Below are 22,882 nucleotides of genomic sequence, written 5' to 3' on the forward strand. Positions count from 1 at the left end.
CTCTCTCTCTCTCTCTCTCTCTCTCTCTATCATAAGTAAATAAATAAATCTTCTTTTTAAAAAAAGCTCCAATTTGATATAAAATTGGATAAAGGCTCCAATTTGAAAAAGGGAATAATATACAGAAATCATAAATAAGTGGAAGAAAGGAAAGAAGACCAACTTGAAACCTTTAAAATTTCACAACTGGATTGTCTGGGTACTATCATGTCTATCCCAACATTTTTTAAGGAGCTGGTATGCTGATGATCTCTTGAAACATTTTAACAATGTCTATAACCTTTTTGGCTAGGAAAAAAATAACAGAAAACATACTAGCAAATGGATATTTGACAAAATTATGTTTACTTTTTTAAAAACTGAGAGAAAAGCTAGGAATGAACATAATTTTAGCTTTTTAAAAAAGATTTTATTTATTTATTCATGAGAGACACACACACACACACACAGAGACAGAGAGAGAGAGAGGCAGAGACAGGCAGAGGGAGAAGCAGGCTCCATGCAGGGAGCCCGACATGGGACTCGATCCCAGGTCTCCAGGATCAGGCCCTGGGCCGAAGGCAGCAATGAACTGCTGAGCCCTCCAGGCTGCCCCAAATTTTAGCTTTTTAATCTAATTCTTATTTTTAATAGCAAGATAATAAGAGAAACTGTTAATGCAATTATGTTTTTTTCTAATGCATCTTAGCATGATTATTTGTAATGTGAGGAGAAAGGAGGGGAAAATTTGGGATATTGAACTGCTGCTACGAATTTGTAAACATGGAAATATTGTACACACTCTGGCTAAGACCTCAAAACTCTAATCCCTAGACTCAATCCTTCAAAATAAGACTAGAAATTTCTGCCTTGGTCATTAAACCTAGAGAAAATGAGAATGAAAACTGCTGGCAAAATCAGCTGAGAGACAAAGGTATAGACATTCTTGGCGTAGGGAACCAGAATTTGAGATTTGTATTGTCAAGTAAACTCAAATATGAAATAAACTACAGTTTAGCATCATGACTGCTTATAGTATGTATTCTCTAACTGCATATCACATAGACACACACAAGGTGGACTTGAAGGATTTCAATTTTTTGTTTTCCCTCCTTTATACACATATCTTTGCAGTTCTAAATAAATTAAGAAAACCACTCCCTAGACCATAGAAAAGGCATAAAACGAACTGGCCAAAAGTTTCTGGGCTACTTTCCAGCCTTCAAGAAGGACTGAAGGGAGAAGTCTGTGAGGCCTCTTCACAAGCAGATGGAGAGGGAAAAGGAAGTCACCATGGTAACCACTACCCAGGTAGAAAAGGTGTTTCTGTAAGGCTGGAGCCCTCTCGTTCATTTTAAAGGAAGCCTAACCACAAAGGTAGTCAGCAAGCCCCCTAACACACACACACACACACACACACACACACACACTAAGATTCATAAACAATAAACCTTACCCAGAGAGACCGACCAGCACTTTCAGTGACCCAAGGTTCAATTACTCCTACTTCTAATCACCATTAGCCTCATTGAAAATGGTCAATGAGGGCTTAGGAAGACATGTCCTGGACACACCCTCTTATTTTTCTCCCTTCCTCTCATGAAAGTCCTCACCATGAAGATGATTTGGCCATTTTCTGAGAAATTAATCACTCATCAGAACAAATGTACACTTCCAGAGTGTCTTCTGGCTTGAGAAATTTTTAGGGCACCATTCCCATCCAGCAAGCATCATTCGGCTCTTGCACTTCTATGTTCTTTGGAACCCCTGCCCCATCTCATAACTATACAACAAGAGCACTTCCTATTGCTGAGATATCATTTAAATTCCCTCAACATGTGGTCCCAGAACAGCAGCTTCAGTATCACCTGGAAACTTGTTAAAAATGCAAATTCTCAGGTCCTACCTCAAGTCTACTAAGTCAGAAACACTGGGAGTGGGCCCGGCAATCTGTGGTTGTTTTATTTATTTATTTATTTTATGTATGTATGTATGTATGTATGTATGTATGTATTTATCTATTTATTTTTATTAACAGGCTCTGGGTGATTCTGAAGCTCGATCAGACTGAAAAACCACCAATTTAAGAAACCCAACCACCCACCTGCTGATGGAAATTGTATATTTAGGAGTCTGTGTTCTTGCAGTCTAGAGACAAACTGGAAAGGGAATCAAGGAAAAGCTGTCTGAAGCTGAGGACTCCTAGCACAGAAGTCCAACCAGAGGTTCTGCTCTGATCTGCTGCAGGTCCAGCCCCATCACTGAGGTGGCTGAGCCCTCAGGGGTGAAAAACCTGAAAGGAAATCAGCCATGTTCCCTCCCTCAGAGAGAAGTCCAGAATGGGAGACAGGGAGATACTGACCCCCAGGTATAGAAGGAAGCAGTGGAGGGAGGAAGATGCTGGAGGTTAGGTCATTCAAAACAGAGAGGAGTTCAAATGCCACTGGACAAAAGGTAGTTTGAGGGGTGGCTTGTGTGCATGAGTGAGAGTACGAGTGTGAGTGTGGAGTACATGTGAGGAGTGTGACAGATGCGAATATTGTGGGTGTAAAAAATGGGGATATGCTAGGGCATGGGCAGAGTGTGGAGGACGAAGAGAGTGGCTGATGTGAAAGGTTGGGGGAGAGGCACAGGTGACAGAGGGCTGGGACAGGGTGCACAGGACACAAAGGGGCATGAGCTAAAGAGATGGGAGGTGGTAAGGGGTCTAAGAGAAGTGAGAGAAGTAATGAGGGTTGAGATCTGAGGGGCTTGTGGGTTTGTGTGGGAGTAGAAGAGGGGGAAGGAGAGAAGGGGAGGAAGGGATAGGAAGGGTTGAGAAGGAGGGAGAGGGGATTTGTGAAGGGCTGAAGCAGTCGGAAAGGGTGACAGGGTGTGAGGCATAAGGGGAGATGGGAGAAGGTGAGTGGGGAGAGCAGAGCGGGTAAGGTGCACCCTGCTCCAACGTCTCCCAAGCTGCTATGGAAAGGCCGGGAATACACATGAATAGTAATCAGGGACACCTGGGTGGCTCAGTGGTTGAGTGTCTGCCTTCAGCTCAGCACGGGATCCCGGGGTCCGGGGATCAAGTCTCACATCGGGCTCCCCGCAGGGAGCCTGCTTCTCCCTCTGCCTGGGTCTCTGCCTCTCTCTCTCTCTCTCTCTCTCTCTCTCTCTCTCTCTCTCATGAATAAATAAATAAAATCTTTTAAAAAATGAACAGTGATCAGATAAATATGAGCGACAGAATCAGGAGCTGGGAAAACCTTACTCCTGGCCCCTTGCTCCCCCACCAGCCTGCTTTCAAATAAATCAGAGAATGAGACCCCAACCCTCCAAACACTCTGAGTACCTGCCACGCTGGCGCTCTCTGTGGGGATCGGCTTCTGCGAGTGACTGATTAACACTAGCGCTTGGCTACGCCCTCTTATCAAACTAAGGGACTCCTGGATTTGTCAGGTGAGAATGTGGTTTCCACACCTCTCAGGTGTGGGCACTTTCCTGGGCCCTGCCCTCCCCTCTAATGCCTTCACCGCTCCCTCCTCCTTGAATTCTGAATTCCCAACTTTTAAAACAGAGGATGGAGGCCCTTTCTGGAAATCCGAGATTTTTCCCTGACCAGCCATAAGAAAAGATCTTAAATCTCACTCCCTGGGTAAAGTTTGGCTTGGCCCCTTCCAAATGCCCTCTGGAATCCAAGCCCTGTTAAGTATTCCCCCTAGAATCCCCATTGTCTTTGCTAGTATTAGGTAATTAGGGCCTGATTTTGGATGCACTAGGCATTGGAAATCAGAGCACAATTTATGTGATCAGAGATTGTGAATCAAAATGGAGGTAAGAGGGATTCTTTCTTTCTCTGTACCAAGAAAACCTAGATTTGTCACCAGTAGGGTATGTCTGGTCTCCGAACTTCAACTCTAGCAAGGCCTGGCTGTTCACATGCGCAAATTTGGGCTATCCCAACTCATGTTTGACAATTAATAGCTAAATTCACATACCTCCAAGCCATCTGTAAGTTTTCATGTGCAAAGCAGAATGGAATTTAGTAGCAAGTAATTGCTGAGGATTTTTAAAACAATATAAGCTGTGTCCACATAAATTAGAGGGAAAGATGTGCCTTCAAGGAGATAGAATGGGAGGAGAGGCCAGGGTCTCCAGCACCTGAAACCTAAATTTACTTCTTCAGCTTAATTTCAATGCACAGTAAAATGGAAAGTGTCACAGATCCTGGCAGATGACATTTCACAATCAAGCCAGAAAGATTATTAACGTAGCGGTTAGCATATACTACAGAGTCATCTAAAAGATTTTACAGTTTCAGTGTCAGGTAATGCAATCATTTTACCTTTAATGAATGTTAATTTCATATGGAAATGATTTTCAGCAGGGATTTTCTCAAATGCTCAACTCATAAGAATAAATCAGTTACCTTAATTTTTCAAATGTAGTTATAAGCTAAGATTTTTTTATACCTTTTAATTTTTTTCCTAAGGAAAGTAATATTATTGTAGAAGCCTAATTATTTCCAAAAATAATAAAAGAAAATTCCTTTCTTCTCCATTAAAGTTGTGATACTCATTTAAATAAGAGCAGTTTTGGCAGTTATACTATGTCTTTATTTGTATCAATTAATTACTATATGTCCTCCTGAGCACTGCTAGATAAAACCACCTACAGATTTCACAATATAAATATTTAATGGTATATCAGCTTTGTCCAGAAATATGCACAATTTCTGGATGTCTATCATAAATTAATTGAGCTGATCATCTCTCATCTTCAATTTGATTCATTATAACTGAATAACTAAATGAATATGTGGACTAAATACTTGAATAGTTGATACCTAGGACATATGTGAACTATATTTTATCTAAGATGTTGATTTTTTTTCTAACTTGATGTGCTTTATTAAACATGTATCTATTTCAAAGTAAGCAAACCTGGAAACCTCTGGAGTTCCTAAACTGATTTTTACAACTAGCTTGAACCTAAGTTGCTTATATTAATCATCGCCGATTATAAATTCTAGGTCCCAATTCACCCAGAAGCCTGAACAAATTTCATGTACCACAGGCACAGCCACAAGATAGCTAGAAACATATTGCTAAAGGCTAGAAACATATTACTGCCTTGCTTTCTCCGTGTCACTGTAGAACATCTCAGATAATAGAGCTCTAAAGTGTGCATTTCTATAAATCTTTAATTCCTAAATCCTCTAAAAGACTGGATGAGAAGGAGCAGAGAGAAGAGACTATCAAGAGCCACTCTATCTTAATATGAAACTATTTTTTTAAATAGTTAAAATGATTACAAGTTTAAGAAAATGAGCAAATATCCTCTGAGAACTGAAATATGGTTTCTACGCATATCCAGTTGCCTGCTTTTCTAAACCAAAAGCCAAAACTGTGTAGACTACCATTCACACTCTGTCAGTTCTACAGAACTGTTTCTGAAATGGTTCACTTCTGACACATTATTAATTAAATAATGAGGGTAAACTAACAAATCTGATCTGTTAATTAAGAAATTCGTAGGGCGGGGTATTTTTAAAAATAGAAATAGTCTCCTGAATTATTTTCCATATCACTTATGTTTACTCTTCTTGCAAGCCTCCCTGTGTTACAGTTCCCTGCGAGGTACTTGTTCTTTTTTCCTTTCTTTCTTTCTTATTTTTTTTTTTTTTGCAAGGTACTTGTTCTTAAATTTATCTTTTGTCTTTTGCATTCTGCTGTCGTTTATACCTTTCTGCTAATTTCGTGCATCGCCAAAATTCTATGTGGAACACATAGAATTGTTTTTGGGTTTTTTTGGTTTGTTGTTGTTGTTGTTGTTGTTGTTAACAAACTTCCCCCTGCTCTGACCCAAAGCCCACCAGAGAGAAGGTAAATTCTACCCAGGGAACAAGAGAAAGGGCTTCCAAGGGAGAAGTGATGGCCCACCACCTGCAGATAGTTAAAGGAAGCCTGAAAGCAACTTGGCCAATGTTTGGAGAAACCGCAGTGACTCTCAGACATTCAAATCCGTACCCCCAGGTTGTGGCCTGAGTTGGTACTCTCCTGGTCAACGGCATCCTCTTGGAACGAAGAAAGTAAATACTCCTCTCTCCCAAAGGAATGACACTCCCTAAAGGAATACTGCAACCGTCCCTGTTTTGCTTAATTTTGTAATCCCTGTCTCTGCCGTCCCATCCACCCCAGAAATTAAGCCCTGGAAATCAGTGCGGTTTTGCCATCTTGCTGGTAATGAAAGGAATGTGGAAAATTCTGAACCCAGCTAGAAACCACAGCCGAGGGAAATTCATTTTTTTTCCCTATGTCAAAGTTCAGGGAAAGGCAGCCTAGGTCTCTAAATCATTTCAAGCCTACAATGTGGAGGTTAAAAAGGAGGTTTAAACCAATTCTAGATTTTTACAAGATGTTTTCCCCTCCTGCTAAAGTATTTAGTTTTATTGGGGGAAGTATTCAAAACCATAAAGCTCAGGAATCGGTAAAACTTCCCCAGTCCCACGGGGTTCCCAGAGTCCTGAGAGCCTCTTGACTCTCATGGCTCCTCCAGGAACAATAAATCCTGCAGGATCTTCGGGTTCACTTCCCCAAACCCCCCTCCCCATTACTAATTGTCCTGAGCATTTGTCCTTCAGTTTTCCCCACTGTTCCTCTCTCTTGCTTCATTCACTCCCCATCTTGGTGGGAAAAGTCATTTGTAAGGGAATTACGTTCTTGTGCCCATTTTATCAAACAGGAATCTATTGCCTTCCCTAAACATAAACTTTTCTCCACTATCATTTTTTTTTGTTTGTTTGTTTCCTGGTCATCTTATCGACTTTTCTGAAAGGGGAGGAAGAAAAAAAAAAAGAAGAAGAAGAAGAAGAAAGACTAAAGAGAGATGTGTATCCCACATCTAAATTGTCTTGTATTTAACTAGCAACTAGCAATCATCCGACATTAATTTATACGGTTTGTACAAATACCTAAGCCATTTAAAAAGGCTGCTCTGGGTCGTGTGTGGCAGGGAACATCTATCTGGTGAATAGGCAGTGTCACACGGTAGCATGCTCCCTTGTCAAGGCCGATTGTGTTTTAGGCAAACATTTGCGCAAACATAAAGGCAAAGGTCAAGGACTGTTCAGTCCCAGTATGCGCTAATTCACCTAGCGAACCAATGGGGCAAAAGTTGCATTTTATATGCTCGGGCCCCGCCAGACCCAGGCTCGGGGAGTCGCGCCTGCTAATGAACCAAAATCGCCTCGGATGCCCCCTGGGCCCCGTGTGCATCCTCCGCGGCCGCCCGGTGCATTTCTCCCGGGCGCGCTCGGGCAACATCGGGGTCCGCCCTGCCCCATCCTTTTGGCGCAGCACGTGTCTATGCCACACTCCCGGGTAGGGGAGAACGTGAGAATCCATAAAATCTGGGCTCGCGGCAGACGTTCGCGGGTCGCTGTCCTGCGCTCCCAGCGAACCAGCCCTCGGCCCGGGCGCCTCAATAGCCGCGCTCTATGGAACATGCACCGCAGACCAGCAGCAGCAGCCGCACCCCGGGGACCGAATCCCAGAGCCCCGGGTCGGTGCCCGCAGCCAAGTGCATGCAGCAGCACCACGCACCCGTGACACACGTCCGTGGGAACGTGTGCGCGCGTGCACGGAGCCGCCTGTCGAGTTTCTCTGGGGCCACTTTTCCTGCAAGTGAGCGCGCACGGGGCTGGGGCGTTGCTCCCCGGGGACTACTAGGTCTGCACCCATCTCCCACAGATGACGCCTCGTTATTTTTCTTAGCCCCTGGCGGTGGGGTGGGGGGTGGGGGGACCAAAAAATAGCAAACGATTTCCAGGGGACGTCAACCTGAGCAACTCGGATGCGGAATACTTTTTAGGGTTAAACAAACGCGCGCGCGCTCCAACCCTAGGGTTTACTTTGCATCAATAATCATCTGGCGAGAACCAATGGCTGAGTTTTTCTAAACCGTCCATTTAAGGCACGAGGCTTTTTTTCCGCCCCCCCCCCCCCGCCCCCTAAACCCGAGGGTCGCAGCTGTGCGCGTCCACAAGCAAGTAGTTTACACGTGCAAGATCCGTTCCCGGGACCTGGCGAGCGGCGGGCCCCGGGCTGCGGTCGGGGACTTGTTGCCTCTGCGGCGGGAGCGGCTGGAGCGCGCGGGGCTCGCTGGCCCCTGCGCGGGCACCACGGGGCTCGGCGGGAAAGCACCTCCCAGCAAAGCACTTGCAAAACCAGAGCAGGGTCGCAGGAGGCGGCCACCCCAGGAGGGAGCCTGGAGTTACTCTCCACCCCACCCCCCCCCCGCAAAAAAAAAAAAAAACCAACAACAACAGGAAAACTCTACTCCAAGTGCGTTTTTACTGCGTTCCAAAACCAAAGAGCAAACAGGAGGGGAAGGGGAGGAAAAAAAAAAAAAAAGTAACTTACCCCGACCTGCCACAACACTACATTTTGAGCGTCCTTTAACACTTTGATTCTTCCTTGAGTGCTGCAGCCATTCCTTGCCTCTTGCCAGAAAACAACTTGCCTACTAGCTGCGGTTAAAAAGAAAGAAAGAAAGAAAGAAAAAAAAAATCTAGCAAAACAAAACAACATCTAAAACTAAAATAATAGATAAAACCGCGTTTTTGCCCTTCTCCCATCCTTGCCAGCTAGAACCTGCCTCAGAACCTTCTTCTTTCACTCTGTCTTTACCAAAATTTCCAAAAACACCACCTGGGCAGCTTCGCAAGGCTTAAAGTTTGTGTAGTTTGTGTGAGCAAGTGTGCTGGTGCGTGCGTGTGAGTGTGTGTGTGTGTGTGTGTGTGTGCGCGCGCGCGTGTGCGCGGGTGTGGGGGTTAGTTTGCTTTTAAAAAGACGTCGTTGTCATGCAGAGTCCTAAAAGTGTGGCCCCCCATCTTTGGGTGTTGGGTTTTCACGTGCACCTCTCATTTCAGTTAACTTTTTTAGCGCCGAGAAAAGCTGCGAGCTTACTTTCGGGAGACTTTGCTCGTTATTCATCTGTTTAGTCGCCTCAGAGGCACAAAAGCGGATCCGCGGCGTTATGAAAAATGGCCTGGGCGCGGAGAATGTCACAGTGGTCGGCGTATTATTTTAGCCGTCTTAAAAAAAAAAAAAAAGAAAAAAAAGAAAAAAAAAGAAAAACTCAGGGAAAGTTTGCTTTTGATGAATTCAATAAAAGAGAAGCTGCAACGGAAGAGATTTTCAGCTAAAATCATACAGCATGGGGCAGGGCTTAAAACAGCCAGATGGCCAAAGGTAGAGGGACCCTCTTGGTTTCAAAACCCAGATCTAGAATTCCGCCGGCTGAGCTGCTTAGCTTATTTAATCCCGCGTGTATCTTTATTTTTTTTTTCAATGGATTTCCACCCCCCGCTCTTTTTTTTTCTCCCCACCTCCCTTTTCGGCCCCCACCTCTCTTCCCCCCCCCCCCAGAAGTTGCTGCTGATGAGCCCCCGACTTGGGATTTGCAGAAGTCACTTTTCAATTTCCCCCTCTGATAAAAGAGTTAAACTCTTTTGCGCGGGGCACCGGGCAAAGCGGGCTGTGAAGGCGGTAGGCCGGCTCCTTGCGGGCCCTGCCGGGATCCTGGTTCAAAGGCCACGGCCCTTGAAGGCGAGGGACAGCCTGGAGTTTTGGACTCGAGGGCTACCTGCTCACCCCACCTGCCTCACTCCTCTCCGCGCCCCCTGCCACTGCAGAAAATCAGAAGTTCGGCTCACCCGTCTCCCAACACACAGAGCAGTTGTGTTCTCCGTACATTTCTCTGGGGTCCCTTATAACATCCTTAGGGGTCAAAGAGGCACAGATTGGGGTGGCAACAGGGGGTCCATCCCCACTTTGGGATGGAAATTGTGAAATTAACGTGCATCCTTTTTTGAGCCACAGTCTTGGAGTTAAGATGTTGGTTAAGCAGAGAAATAGGAGGTGGGGAGGAGAAGAAGAAGGAATAAACGATCACAGATCACAGCAGCTGGACCTCTTCCTTTCTAGACGGGGAGGGAGGACCTGAAGCCACCCGGGATCCTATCCCTCACCATCAGCCCAGACAAGATTTAGTCAGGTTAACTGAGTTTGGCCACCACCTCCAGGAAGGCCTCCGGATGGACTCCACCCTAGCCCGACTGCTGCTCTACTACTGGTCCGGGAACTGGATGTGGTGAAGGGGCAGATTTTCAGAAGGATTTGGAGATTTTGGACCCCACCGACCCAGGTTTAAACCTGGAAGATATACACACACACACCCCAGTTGCAGGGGATTTGGGGGCATCAGTGGGAAAGAAGACAGGATCCTGGAGAGCAAGGACTGGCACTAGAAATGAACGGACTTCCCAGAGCCCGTCCTGCCAAGGAAGGGAAGGCAGGGTCTGAACTGCCCCAGACTTCCCCCAAGAGGAGAGGCAACCCAAGGAAGAATTGTGGCCCCTGGGCGGCAAGCTGCTCCAAGTACCGGCTGGGCCACTTCCTGGCTGAGGGACCCTGAACAAAGTCCTTTAAACTACTCCAACTCTGTTTTCTCATCTCTAAAATGGGCACAAAAATAGAATCTGTGTCAAATGGTGTTTTCTTTTGCCTGTTCGTTTGCTTTAAATAGGACTGCGCATGCTAAACGGTTATAGAAAGTGCACGAGAAATACCTACGTGTTGGTGTTACTGCTACTGCTGTTTTCTCCTAGAAGTGCTGACACAGGCTTTGCCCTAGAGGGTACCTCAAAGCAGGAGCTCCCCATAAGTGGTTCTCTGGACCCACGTCCTCACTCTGCTGGCTCTGCAGATCCAAAAGTGCACAGTCCCGGACCTTTGGAGTCAAGACAGAGACCTGGACGATCCCAGGATGACACCAACTCCCCCCGCCCCAGGCAACCCTGCTCACTGGGCGCCCGGTCACCCCGTTCCTTTTCCAGAGCGAGCTGCAGAAGCCCAGGTATCCGCGGGAAGACCTGGAGCATCCCCAACCCTCCTCCCCTAAAGGCGCATGGACCCTAGGGAAAAAAACCTCCAAAGCTGAGTTGGAGAAGATCTTTTGGAAAAGTCGAAGTGATGCTTGTCTACCTGTTTGGAAGTGAAGGAAAAACAACCTGGAGAAGACACTAGAAAAAAGCTGCCAGGGAGGCTGAGAGCGTCAGCCCGGCACACTCCAAGTTCACACCTCGGGTTTCCCCCGCTTACGTGTATTTTTATTTCCTCGCAGAGGATGCCAGGAGGAAACACCCTCCTGCTTCCCAGCAGACCTGCAAGGGGTGCGGGGTGGGGGGTGGTCCCCGTGGAAATCGCAGCCCTCAGTTCTCCCGGACTCGGGGAGAAAGGAGGCACAGCGGTAGCTTGGAATCCAAGACGCACCTCTGATTCACGCTATCAAAGTCATGTCCCCATCTTTTGGGGCAAACATGCAAGAGCCCACAGGATGTGGGGCTGGCCCACATCAGCCGGCCTCTAGTGGCACATACAGGAGAGGCCCTTTGGGTCCGCCGCTTGGGGTCTCCCACTTCTTCGTGAGGTTTGAAGTGTGGAAAGATTGTTCGTGGGCTCCGCTCTGTCTGAGGGGCCAATGAGGACCAGACCTCCTGTCAATTTATGTCTCACCTGGGGAGCTCGCTGCTCAGACTCAAATTAGTGCACTGCCTGGCATCCCAGGGGCAGGGGCTGCAGGTCCTGTGCCACCTGAACGGAGGGGGCACCTGACATCCAACTCTGACAGGGGCTCTCAGACTCTTGCACCTGTGGGGGAAGCTGGACCCACTGTCCGGTCGCCTCCCTCTCTGTCGGCTCCTCCCTGCTGCCAAGGCTCCTTCCCACACAGGTGACAGCACTTCCAGTCCCGGATCACCTTGAATATTTCTATACCTGCAAAAGTGGAAATAGGAGAGAAGGGGGCTACCCTGTCAGAAGTTTGTGTCTTGGTCCTTTGCTAAGGGGCGGGGGGGGGGGGGGGGGGGGGCGGGGTATCGATTTGGTGTAACCTGAAGATTTCTGTAGTTTGAACTCAGAGGAGCAAACTGCTTGTAGCCAGTAGATGTTTGTGGGGATGGAGTGGGTTTGCATAACTGTTCCAACAGACCCCTGACCTCCCGGGCTGAAGATTTCTCATGATTAATAATTTTTTTTTTGTTTTTTTTTTTTTTGTTTTTGCTTCGCGCTTTACAATTATAATAAAAACTATTGGGGACTCTTCCCACTTAAATAGGTGACCAGCTAAGACATGACAAATGTCATGTCCAAGGCATTCGGTTTGCCTTTTGTGACACCCCATTCTAACAACTCGATGGGCCAAAGTTTGCTCACAAATCCTACCCACCCCCCATCCCCAGTAGGATCTCTCTCTCTCTCTCTCTCTCTCTCTCCTTAATTCTCATTTGTTCTTGGCTTTCTGGGTTGGTTCTGGCTTTCTAGGAGAGCGTCGATCGAATGGAACTTGGGCACGGGGTGGATGGTGAACCCGCCCGAGGTGGAGCTTTCGCATTAATTGTCCCAATAAATTGAGATATAGTGTGCATAATGCAATGGAGCAATATGGTTATAGTCCACGTGTATGACTTAATTAAGCTATTTGCAGCTTGATGCTGCAAGTCAACGGGTGTGCAAGTGGATTAACAATTGCCCGCTCCCTTATCCTCAGGATGGCGCATAATTACTTTAGTAGCGGTACATATCAATTTTTGATGATTGCGGAAGCCAGGCTCGCTGCTTCACCAAGAAGCCGCTTAATAACTCTCCGTTGTGTCTTAAAAAAGTAGTGTTTGGAGATATTTCGAAGTCGCTCCCAACATTTTTATGGGTTCTGATTGTGGCCTCTAATGGGCTGCCGTTTTATTCCTGATATATATTTTATAAAGGGGCAAAGGCTAACCTACAAGTCCGTGCACTTCCTGGGGGGCCCTGCTCCCCCCCTTCCACAGCGAACGCCTCCTCGTGCCTTTGCTGGAAGCTCAGTTGGCCCAGGAGGAGGCAAAGGCTTGCAGCTGGGCGCCCACCTCTAAAATTGTCTCTTGTTGGCTTCTCTCTCTCTCTCCCTCTCCCTCTCTCCCTCTCTCTCTCTCTCTCTCTCTCTCTCCCTCTCACTCACACTCACCCCTCTTTCTACTCCAGATAATCATGGGAGAGCTGAGCTCTCCCTCATTCCAGCACCTTCTCTCACCTCCACAAAGCATGCATGCCCCTCGTGGGCCAGGCCAAGGGAAGTCAGGCGGCTGGTGGCGCTGCGGGGTGATGTGTACTAACACGAGTTGATAAAATTTGCAAGAGAGCTAATAAAATTACCCAACCTGATGACAGAGACATTGACATTCTGACTTCCCGGGCTCCCTGCCCTTTGTCTAGAGTAAGATGGCGCCAAAGCCCCAGCTCACTTCCACCCACGGCTGGGGATGGGTGGGGATGATGTGCATTTATTCCACGTGATTTACTATTTGAATCTTAAGTCAAGGCTGGTCGCTTGACCTCTCTGGATTGAATTAAATTCATCACCTATAATTTTATTAAAAAGCCCTGTGGCCATCAATCATCATGAGAGCATGGGGAGTCAACATCTTCCAGGGAAATGTGTCAACCTCACGGACACTTGGCACTTACGCCTTCTTTTCCTGTCCTGGGCTAAGCAGACGCACGACTGCGCTTCCCTCTGAGCTTGAAGGGTCAATGATGCATCCAGTGGGTGGTGGTGTTTGGGAGGAGTCCTTTGCGTGCCTGGGACCACAGCTGGGTGAGGTGGTGCCCATCCCCTGATTGAAACCAAGTTCCAAATGAGACCCTTTCCTCTGAACTCAAGAGAGGGTTTACAAACTGCAACCATCTTCAATCTAAAGGAAATTTCACAAAATCCCAAAAGATGAATCCAAGATCAGAGCTGCTTTCCCTCATTCCTGATTCTGCTGCTGTAAATCACTTTGAAATTATAGTATATGTGAGCTGCACTTCCGTCTGAGTTTCCGTGTTATTGCTTCCTAGCAAAATAAATGTAACAGCATTCTCATCAAAAAAAAAAAAATCACTGTAAAAATTTCTTAGTGGTCTTTTAGACCCAAGTCAACATTAATTCTTAAAACTAAGGTTGTAGAGCCCCTGTTTTGAAGGTTTCCTGGTCGAAGTTGATTTGTTCTTGTACCTGAAGCAGGTGATGTTTCTGCAGAGACATCTGAATGACAGCGGGAGTGAAGGACAAATCTAATAAAGCCTAATAAAGCGTGAGCGTCAAAATGTCATTAAACTTACAAAGATGAGACTCAAAATCACCAAAAAGGTAAATGTCTTCATTAGTCTGATCTCTGAAGACTGTCGAACATTTCATTAATTTATAATTTATGATTGTTTGACAAATATTGAAAAGTATGTAAATATGAGCGGGATAATGTCTTTTCTGCGGGAGATGAGGAAATGACCCAAACTGTACGTGCCTGCAAGATTACACACAGGACCCAGCTCTCTGTTATCAAACTGTGCCGCCCCTTTAGCCAACATATTGTGCAAGTGACAAGTGAAATAGTGCAGATAAACCAATGGTTTAAAACGTAATAAAGACAACAGCCATTTGCATTTTTTACATTTTATTACAAAGGTAATTTACTATGACACATTTCTGAATGTAATTTATGAAAACATGTTAAAGCAATTACATCGTGTATACAGCCCTCAGAGCTACAAAATTCAGATAAATAATAATATTATAGATCTTTAGAGACTCACTATTGAAAAACATATCATAAAGGGAATCTTTTATTTCAAAAATAGGTTGTACAGAAGAAAATAATGGCATTAAATTTTAAAATTAAGAATAACATCTTGAAGAACAATAGAAACTAAATGAATAATATGCTTTGCTGGAGTTGCAAAATTAAATCTTCATGATGACAATTTGCTTATTTCACAGGGTTTATTGTCAACAATTTTTTCCTTCCTGGGGTCAAATTTAGGTGCAAAATATTAAAGGTTTCTTGGGAGGGAGATACAAGAGGAATACACGTTTCCTCTTTCAAACTTCTGAGCTCATTCCTTCTCTCCATTTCTCTTTCCCAAAGCACAGAACTGTACCAGCTTTGAAAAGTAACAGAGAAATCCATTCCCTGAAGGTCAGTATGTCTGAACTGATTCTTCAAGAAGATTTTCTACAGGAGCCAGTCATAAGCTATCAAAACAAGAGAAGATTCCGTTGGGGGAAAGGGAAGAAAATTTTACACAATAGAGCGTGAAATAAAAATGAGCGACACTTCATTTCTCTCCGCACTCCCTATACATCAATTTATTTTGTAATAACTCCATAATATATTTTAAAACTGGGAAGGCATGATTAGATACTCCAGGTCCAGCCTCCAACTATTTTTTTTATCAACTCTTCTTCGGTGAGGCGGTGGGATCTTTCTTCCTTTGGGATGCGCAGGTAACAACACTTTGTAAATACTCAACTTGAAAAGCAAACCATAAACTAAGTCTGAAATGAGAGCCCTTTTCCTGTCTGTGGAGGGCATGCCCTGGGTTTCTTCCTCAACTTTGAGACCATCTCAAGGCCCAATGTATGTCTGGTTGCAAGAGCCCTTAGGAGTGTCACCTGCTCTGATAGACATAGAGCCAGAACTCCCCTACCAGCCATCCTAAAATCTCCCCAACCTAAAGAAAAGGGCTCTTGACACCACTCAAATCCGAATTTGTGGGTCACCGAGTGCATGCAATAACTGGGTCCTGGCCTTCTCTTTCAGTTGGAGGTCCTACTAACCCACAGTAACTGGCCCCCAAAGCTTCCTCTCCTCCCCAGTTCAAACACCCAACACCCCTAAAAGGATGAAGAAGGGCTGTGGCCCTTGCAGAGGGCTCCTGGAGAGTCCATCCAGCTATGAAGGGTGGGCCGTTGCCTAACGTGGTCTCCTCGCCTCCGGAGCAGCGGGCAGGTGAGCCTTCCCCTCCCCTGCCTCCTGCTACACCTTTGGCTCTGGAACCGTCCACAGCGCTAAGGCTTCCACCGTCCTCAGGTGGAGCTCGCGCGGCCCCCCAGGGTCCCCGAGGTCGTCGGCCTCGCCGCGGAGCAGCCCGCAGCCCAGGGGGCCCGCTCGCCCCCCGCCCCCCGACGCTGGGATTCGCCACCCCGCCGCACCCCCCACGGCGATCTCGGGTCCCAGCCCCGGCGGGCGCCCAAGCCTGGGCGCCCCTGGCCCCAAGGCCGGGTCCCCGAGCCTCCCCCCGGGCCTCCAGAGCCGGCCTGGGCCAAGGAGGTGGGCTCCGGGTTACTTTTAACCAGGGTTAAGTCAGCCCTCGGCTGCAGCCTTTGTCTCTCCTGGAATGTTTAGGGGCTGCATATGCTTTTGTGTTGCAAACAGCAAGCGGGGTCCCCAGGAGTCCCTGACCCCATGCCTTGGCAGGAGCACCGTTTCCCCGGACAACTGTGGCTGCGCGGGCTCCCCGCCCTAGCCCTGCGCAGGCTCGCTGCCACGCACACCAGCGCAGGCTTGCGGCGCCCCGCACGCACCCAGAGAAAAGTTCCTAAATAAATAAATAAATAAATAAATAAATAAATAAATAAATAATAAATAAATGCATGCATGCATGCACTGATGGTGAACTTCCTGAATGCGTGGACTAAAGAGAGGAAATATAATGAGGGAGGGGATCAGTAAAGAGAGGGAACGGAGAGAAAAAAATACACCTGCTGATGTGTCAACGTCAATAGGCAAATGATCTCCTAATAACAAATGAAACAATGAAAGGGCTGCATTGTTTTCTATTCCGCTCTCCACATCTGACCCTGTTTCTATCTGCATGGCCACGTTTTGATGACTTGGAGTGGATGCAAAAACAAACTTTCCCGCGGTGTTTTTCCCCCCCTTCTCCTCTGCTTGTCAAGCTTTTCTTCCCGAACAGTCAGATGATTTTAAAAAGAAGCCAAAGGAGAAGAAGAAAAAAAACCTCCACCACCATCACCACCCAAGAAATGATAAATAGCGTCGCATAGCTAATCGCTGGAGGGCGCGTTTACCAATTCATAATCATTTATTCTTGGTGATGTATGGCTCTTACACTTAAATCTGAAAAGCTTCTATTTGAAGGTGTAAATAGCTTTTTTTTTTTTTCCCTTTCCTGCAGTAAACCTTCCTGCATTAGCAGTGATTGATCTCATGTACAATTCGTCCCAGAGTGCTATTTTACAGGGGGAACACTAGCTTTTGGAGATTAACTGGGGAGTCTGTTACATATTAATGAAGCCGGGAGATATACTAACGTTTTGGTAATTTAGTTATTTGTGTCTATAGCTATCGTCGTTATTTTCTTTTAGACCCCTGCGGTTGTTATCCATCGAATTAAAAAGTGGTCCTTAGAATTATTTTTTTTTCCACTGGCAACTAAACGCCATTTAATGTGAAAAACAAATGTTGACTTCTCTCTTGAAGGAAGTGTTTCTTGGCAAGACATCAAAGTGTTTTAAACTGTATTAGTGGGTTATGTTAGTTTTCTTACCCCAAGCCTGCACTAAAGTAATGACTAACGGGGGAAAAAAAGAAAAAAAAAAGTCTCAGCCTGCCTCAAAGAAAAATTATTTAATCGAGGAGAAGGAATAAAGTTAAAACTCTAGGATAAAAATGTTTCCAGCAAGAAGTTCCGCCAAACATTTGGAAATCCAAACTTGATGTGGGGAGTAGGGTTGGGGGAGAAGCAGAGGTTGCTCATTGATTTGCAACTGGATAATTAATATCCCACCAAATGAGACATCAGCGTCATTAATGCCTGTGTTCACAGAGAAAGACTTTGAGTGAATTGCAAGCCCAAATAAAATCCACATTCCACAAAGAAGTTGCTTCATGGCCCTGAATAAATGGCACCGATGCTGTTTTCTTGTAGGGTTTTTAATGGGGAGAAGTGGCTCCGGCTTCCCACAGAAGACCTGGGGGCGTGTCTCTGGGCAGGTAGCCTTTCCAGATATCCCCCAATTACCCGGTTCTGTGGAGAACTCAGGACCACTGCTGATTGCAGGAGTAGGGTGATGAGAGGAGAGAAGCTGTTGCTTAGAGTGCTGTGAGCACCTACACCTGCCTTGTGTAATAAAAGGTGGCTAACCCATTTCCACTTCCACGGGGTCCAGGAACTGCCCGCTGAGTTCAGGAGAGGCCAAGAAGTGGCATAACATCCTCTAGGGACACATCTGCTCCTGGGTCTTGCCCATATGAATCTTAGCTCCAAAACCCTTCTGATCCCTACCCTAGGCCGGGTCTCTCTCCTGTCCCCCCAAATAGAGAACCCTCTACATTCCTCTCCCACAGCCAGTTACCCACCCTCCTTCCAGAAGTCAGGATTTGGAGCTGCAGACTCTGGGGGCCTTCGAGGTAGTGTTTGCTGGGAGACCAGCTTCAAGAAGCAACAAACTTTCCAGGGCCTCAAGACACTGAAGCGGGATGGCGCCAGTTGGCCGGGGCGCGCCCCTTTTGTTTTGGGGGGCGATTTATGTTCTTTATAAAAATGTGGTTCGGGAAAAAAAAATAGAAAGAGCCTTGAAAACGTTGTTACAATGAAAAAGGGACAAATTAGAAGACATTTTCCGTGATCAAAGGCGGGAGGGAGAGCGCGCATGGGCATTCACAAAGCTTGACTTATTCACTCCCCTCCTTTGCAAGCCGGGGCAACAAGCGTGTCCCCCATTGACAAGGCGCCCTATTCAGACTGCAGGTGCGAAGTGGGCCGGCGCGCCCGGCCACATTATGTCAAGGTTGTTGGAGATTAGTGTTCGGCCTTAATAACTAAAGCGCTTGATTTACATTGGAAAAAAGCCCCCTCAGCCGTGAAAACAAAATCGTTGAACGCGTGATCATTGCGAGGGCGGCTGATATCCTAATACTCGCATTGTCCTAGGCTGGGCCCAGGCGAGCCGGGCCTCCTCAGAAAGGGCATGGCCTGGGTTGCTGGTCCTGGACCAGGTCCCCAGATTCAGAGGGGGTGGACGGAGGAGTGATGGGTGGAGTTTTACTGGAGCCCAAGGAAGACAGAGTGGGGGCTTCCCTGAGAGTTCAGATCCAGGCTCTGGGCTTTGGCAAAGCCTGGGATAGGAGAATCATGGGGGCTCCAGGGCCTGAGTGCCTCAAGGTCTGAGGCTCTCCAGCATCACTCTGGGGGAGAGCTGGGGGACTTGTGTTGGTGTCTCATGAGCAAGAATAGTTTTACTCACAGATGCTCATCTGGGGGTGACTGGAGAGCTGAAGGAACTTACAAAGCACTAAGACACAGTCACTGACAGGAGGCCTTCAAGAAGAGCATTGCTTTCAAGCTCAAATCTCTTCCTCTAAAGAAGGGTCCATTTCAGAGAAGTGCAGAAGGACTTGCAGCCTCTGCCTCTCTTTCTGTTGTGTTTTCCCAGTAATTGAGGGAGGCGTCTACATTGGCCTTGGTCCTGCTTCTGTCTATGTGGGTGTTTCAGGACAGGTTCCATTCCCCCATAAACTATGTGTGCCCCCTGTACACCCCCTCCCCCACTCATGAGAAGGGATCCAGAGAACAAGACAGACATCTGTGGTTGGAACCTACGAATAGGCCTTTCAATATGGACATGTATCTGTCCCAACTGCAATTTTTCTTTTTCTTTTTCTTTTTTTTTCTTTTTTTTTTTTTTTTTTTTGTGAAAGTCAAGCTACTTAAAGCAATTTCCATAAGATCTGTCCTAGGAGAGAAGGTTTGGTTTGGTGGGGACAAGGTGAGAAAGCTGTTAACTATTGTCTGGCCCTGAAAAGGTCGTAAGTCAGTGCCTTGGTAGCTGACCTGTCAGGGGAAGGTATAAAGGCTTTATTCATGCAGTCGCTTCAATGTTCTCAGCTCTCACAAAAGTGTTTTTATGATTCAATTTTCTTACCTCTTTTCTTAATTAAAAAGCTGAACCATTAGAATAGCACCTGCATCGTGTCCTGACGGTGCCTGCATACTAATTCCAGAGTCTTTACAACCCGTAATTATAACATAAAATCAGAGATTGAATAAAACAGAAGGATTTTGCTCCCAAAGCCCTGCTAATCCCCTTTTAAAAGGGTCTGGTGAAATAATTCAGAACAGTATCCGGAAGTTGGATTACCGCTCCTTTTTTAACTTTTTACAATGAAATGATATTTCACACTTAAAGGAAGCTCTGTTTTTCTACAACAGTTTTTTTTTTTTTTAATTGGCAGGTTTTTTTGAATGATAGAAAGCATTTGACTATGGAGTCCTTGCTTCCTAAATGCATCGGCAGAAAATGTAGGGGAAATTTTTATAGCATGTTTGAAACACTTAAATTTTCTCAGGTGAAAGTTGCTGCAGTGTGATTGAGAACCGCTTATGTGCATCATGTACTAGGCAACCCTCTCCATTTCTCTCAGAGGAAATAAATAAGCAAACTTTCAGGGGCAGACGCCTATTATTCAGGATTTCGAAATACGCACATTTCAGGCAAAACACTTTTCACTAATATGCTGGGTGCATTTTTTAAACACTTACTGAATATGATAGTGCAAAAGCTAGAGACTTCCATTAAACCCTGAGCAAACCCTTGCAGTGGCTGAAGCCAAGGAGCTTGAGCTGTCTGCATTTTCTCCCCAGTTCTGGCAAGGGACACTATCTTCATCTGGCTAATCTGATGTTGCATGGGCCAGCCGTCAGCCACAAACAAGAAAAAAACTGGGTCATCCTTCTGATACTTTGCATAAATCATCCGATAATATTGCTGGTGGGTTTTTTTTTTTTTTACCCCTTCCTTTTGCCATTATTCTACAACTGCATGGTACAGCCAAAACCATACAGATTTACCCAATTTTGGTTTCTTCCCTCTGCAAACATTTCCCAAGGTTGCCCATTCATTATGAGGTTCAGAACCATGTACAGCCCTGTCTGACTTGTTTTGAATTGATCAATATTCTTGCCCTGAATGTTGGCTCATATAGAGTCTCACTGGATCTAAAGAAGCCAAAAATGCAAGACAAGTTTCAAATCCATCTCCCTGGTCATATTTACATTTGATTAACTTGCATCCTGAGGTAATTTTTTTCTTTCTCTTTTTTTTTTTTCTATGCAGCTGTTTTGGACATTTGTAAGGCTACTGGAACATTCAGAGGTAACCGCCAAGACCTCTCCTTATTGTCTAATGAGTTTCTTTTTCCCAAATGGTTTTGGGATCTGAACTTGATCAAGTTCCTAGAAGACTCTCAATCATTTTCCTCATTGAAGATATTCGGGTGAAAAAGCAGTGCTGTTCTGATGCCCAGGCAGGAAGCTGGTGACAAGTGGAACATACTACTATGGTCACTTGAGGACCAAGATGTTATTAATTTTCCCAGAATGAAAATTCAGTACAAGAAAACTATCATTATTTAAAAAAAAAAAAAAAAAAAGGATCCGGGGCACCTGGGTGACTCCCTAGTTACAGCGTGCAACTCCTGATTTGGGGGATGTGAGTTTGAGTCCCACCTTGGGTGCAGAGATTATTTAAAAATAAAAATCTAAACAAAAGAGAACAAAAAACCGCCTTCTGATGCCTTCCTGGAAAAGCATCTTTTGTGTGACTTTTGTTCACATGCTCTGTCCCGGGTCACCCTTATTCCCCACTTGCAGATTCTCTCCCTTTACACCCAGGCCTCCAAAAACCCAACACCTACCTCACGCTGGCTGCAGACACTTATGACAAAAATAAATCGACCTCTGGGCAGGGCAGGCCATAGAGTTTACTGTAGTGCCATGGTCTTAACAAGTCATGGGGGTGACATTAAGATGAATGGGCTTCTTCTGCTTCCACTCCGCACCGAAATAAACTGATCCCCTCTCATTTTTCTTGGGCCTTTTAGAAATAAATTACGTCTCTATCTTAGTGGCCTGCAGCATCAGGCTCTGGAACTCTCAGAGATGGCGAATTCACATCTAGCCTGGGGCGTGCCCGAAAAGGTGCGCCCCGCTCTGGAGCTTGAGCCCCCCCCCCCCCCCCCCCCCGTGGTACCACATTTTCTAGTAAGGTCTGAACAATCTGGTTCTGGGAGGAACTAGGGGACGTGTCGGAAGGTAAAGTCGGAGTCGTAGAAGTAATAATAACAGTAACAACAGGCACATAACATGTCAATGCTAAATGCTTCAAAGGTCATCTTATTTAACGCTGGGAAGAAGTTTGGGGGGGAGGTTAAGTCCATCCCAATTTAGCGGATGAGGAAACTGCAGCCCGAGGCGGTTTCATCACTTATCCAGGGGCAGAGCGCCGAAGGTGGTCAAGCCTGAGAGGCTGGCTCCTGGCCAAAGGCTCCCTTCCCACCGCGCAGGAGGTTTTTCCCTGGTGCCCTGGCTCGTGGACTGCCGGGGAGGAAGGGCTGGGTGGGAGTCACCGGCAGGCCAAGACACCCCCAAACCGCTCCCTGGCGCTGCACTCCGCAGTGAGAAGCGCGGAACCCCCAAAGGATGCGTGCGCGTGTCTCTAGGGTGAGGCTAGCCCCGGGGGCACTTGGGGACCGGTGAATCCAACCCCTCGCCAAAAGTCACACCATTCAACTTTCTGCCAAAAAAAAAAAAAGGTTTTCTTGGAAGGAAGCCTGAGCTTCCCCAGCATCAGGGGCGCGGGCATGTCCCAGAGCCCGAGGGGCACGGGGTGCACGGGAGCCTTCCCTCCCTCCGCGCACTGTGGCCTGCCTCGACTTCCCCGGGCCCGGGGCGGTCCTCGAAGGCGGGGAGCAGGCCGTTCCCCCGCACCCCCAGGGGCGCCCCAGCACCGCCGCGCGTCGCTGGAAGAGCTCTGATGAGGCCCTCTCCGGAGGCGGGCTCGGGAGGCCCCGCCGGCTGGCCCCGGGCCGCAGGAGGGGGGCCCTTCCTCGCGCGGGACGGGAGGGGGCGCACGGCGCAGCACCTCGCCTCGGCGGCCCCGGGCGACGCGGGCGGCTGGGCCCTTCCATCCAGCCTCCGCAGGCCTGCAGCCTCGGCCCCAGGGCTGCCTCTCGGGGGACCTAGGCCTCCAACCCTAACAG

The sequence above is a fragment of the Vulpes vulpes genome, chromosome 11 (assembly GCF_048418805.1).
Source record: "Vulpes vulpes isolate BD-2025 chromosome 11, VulVul3, whole genome shotgun sequence".
Classification (NCBI taxonomy): domain Eukaryota; kingdom Metazoa; phylum Chordata; class Mammalia; order Carnivora; family Canidae; genus Vulpes; species Vulpes vulpes.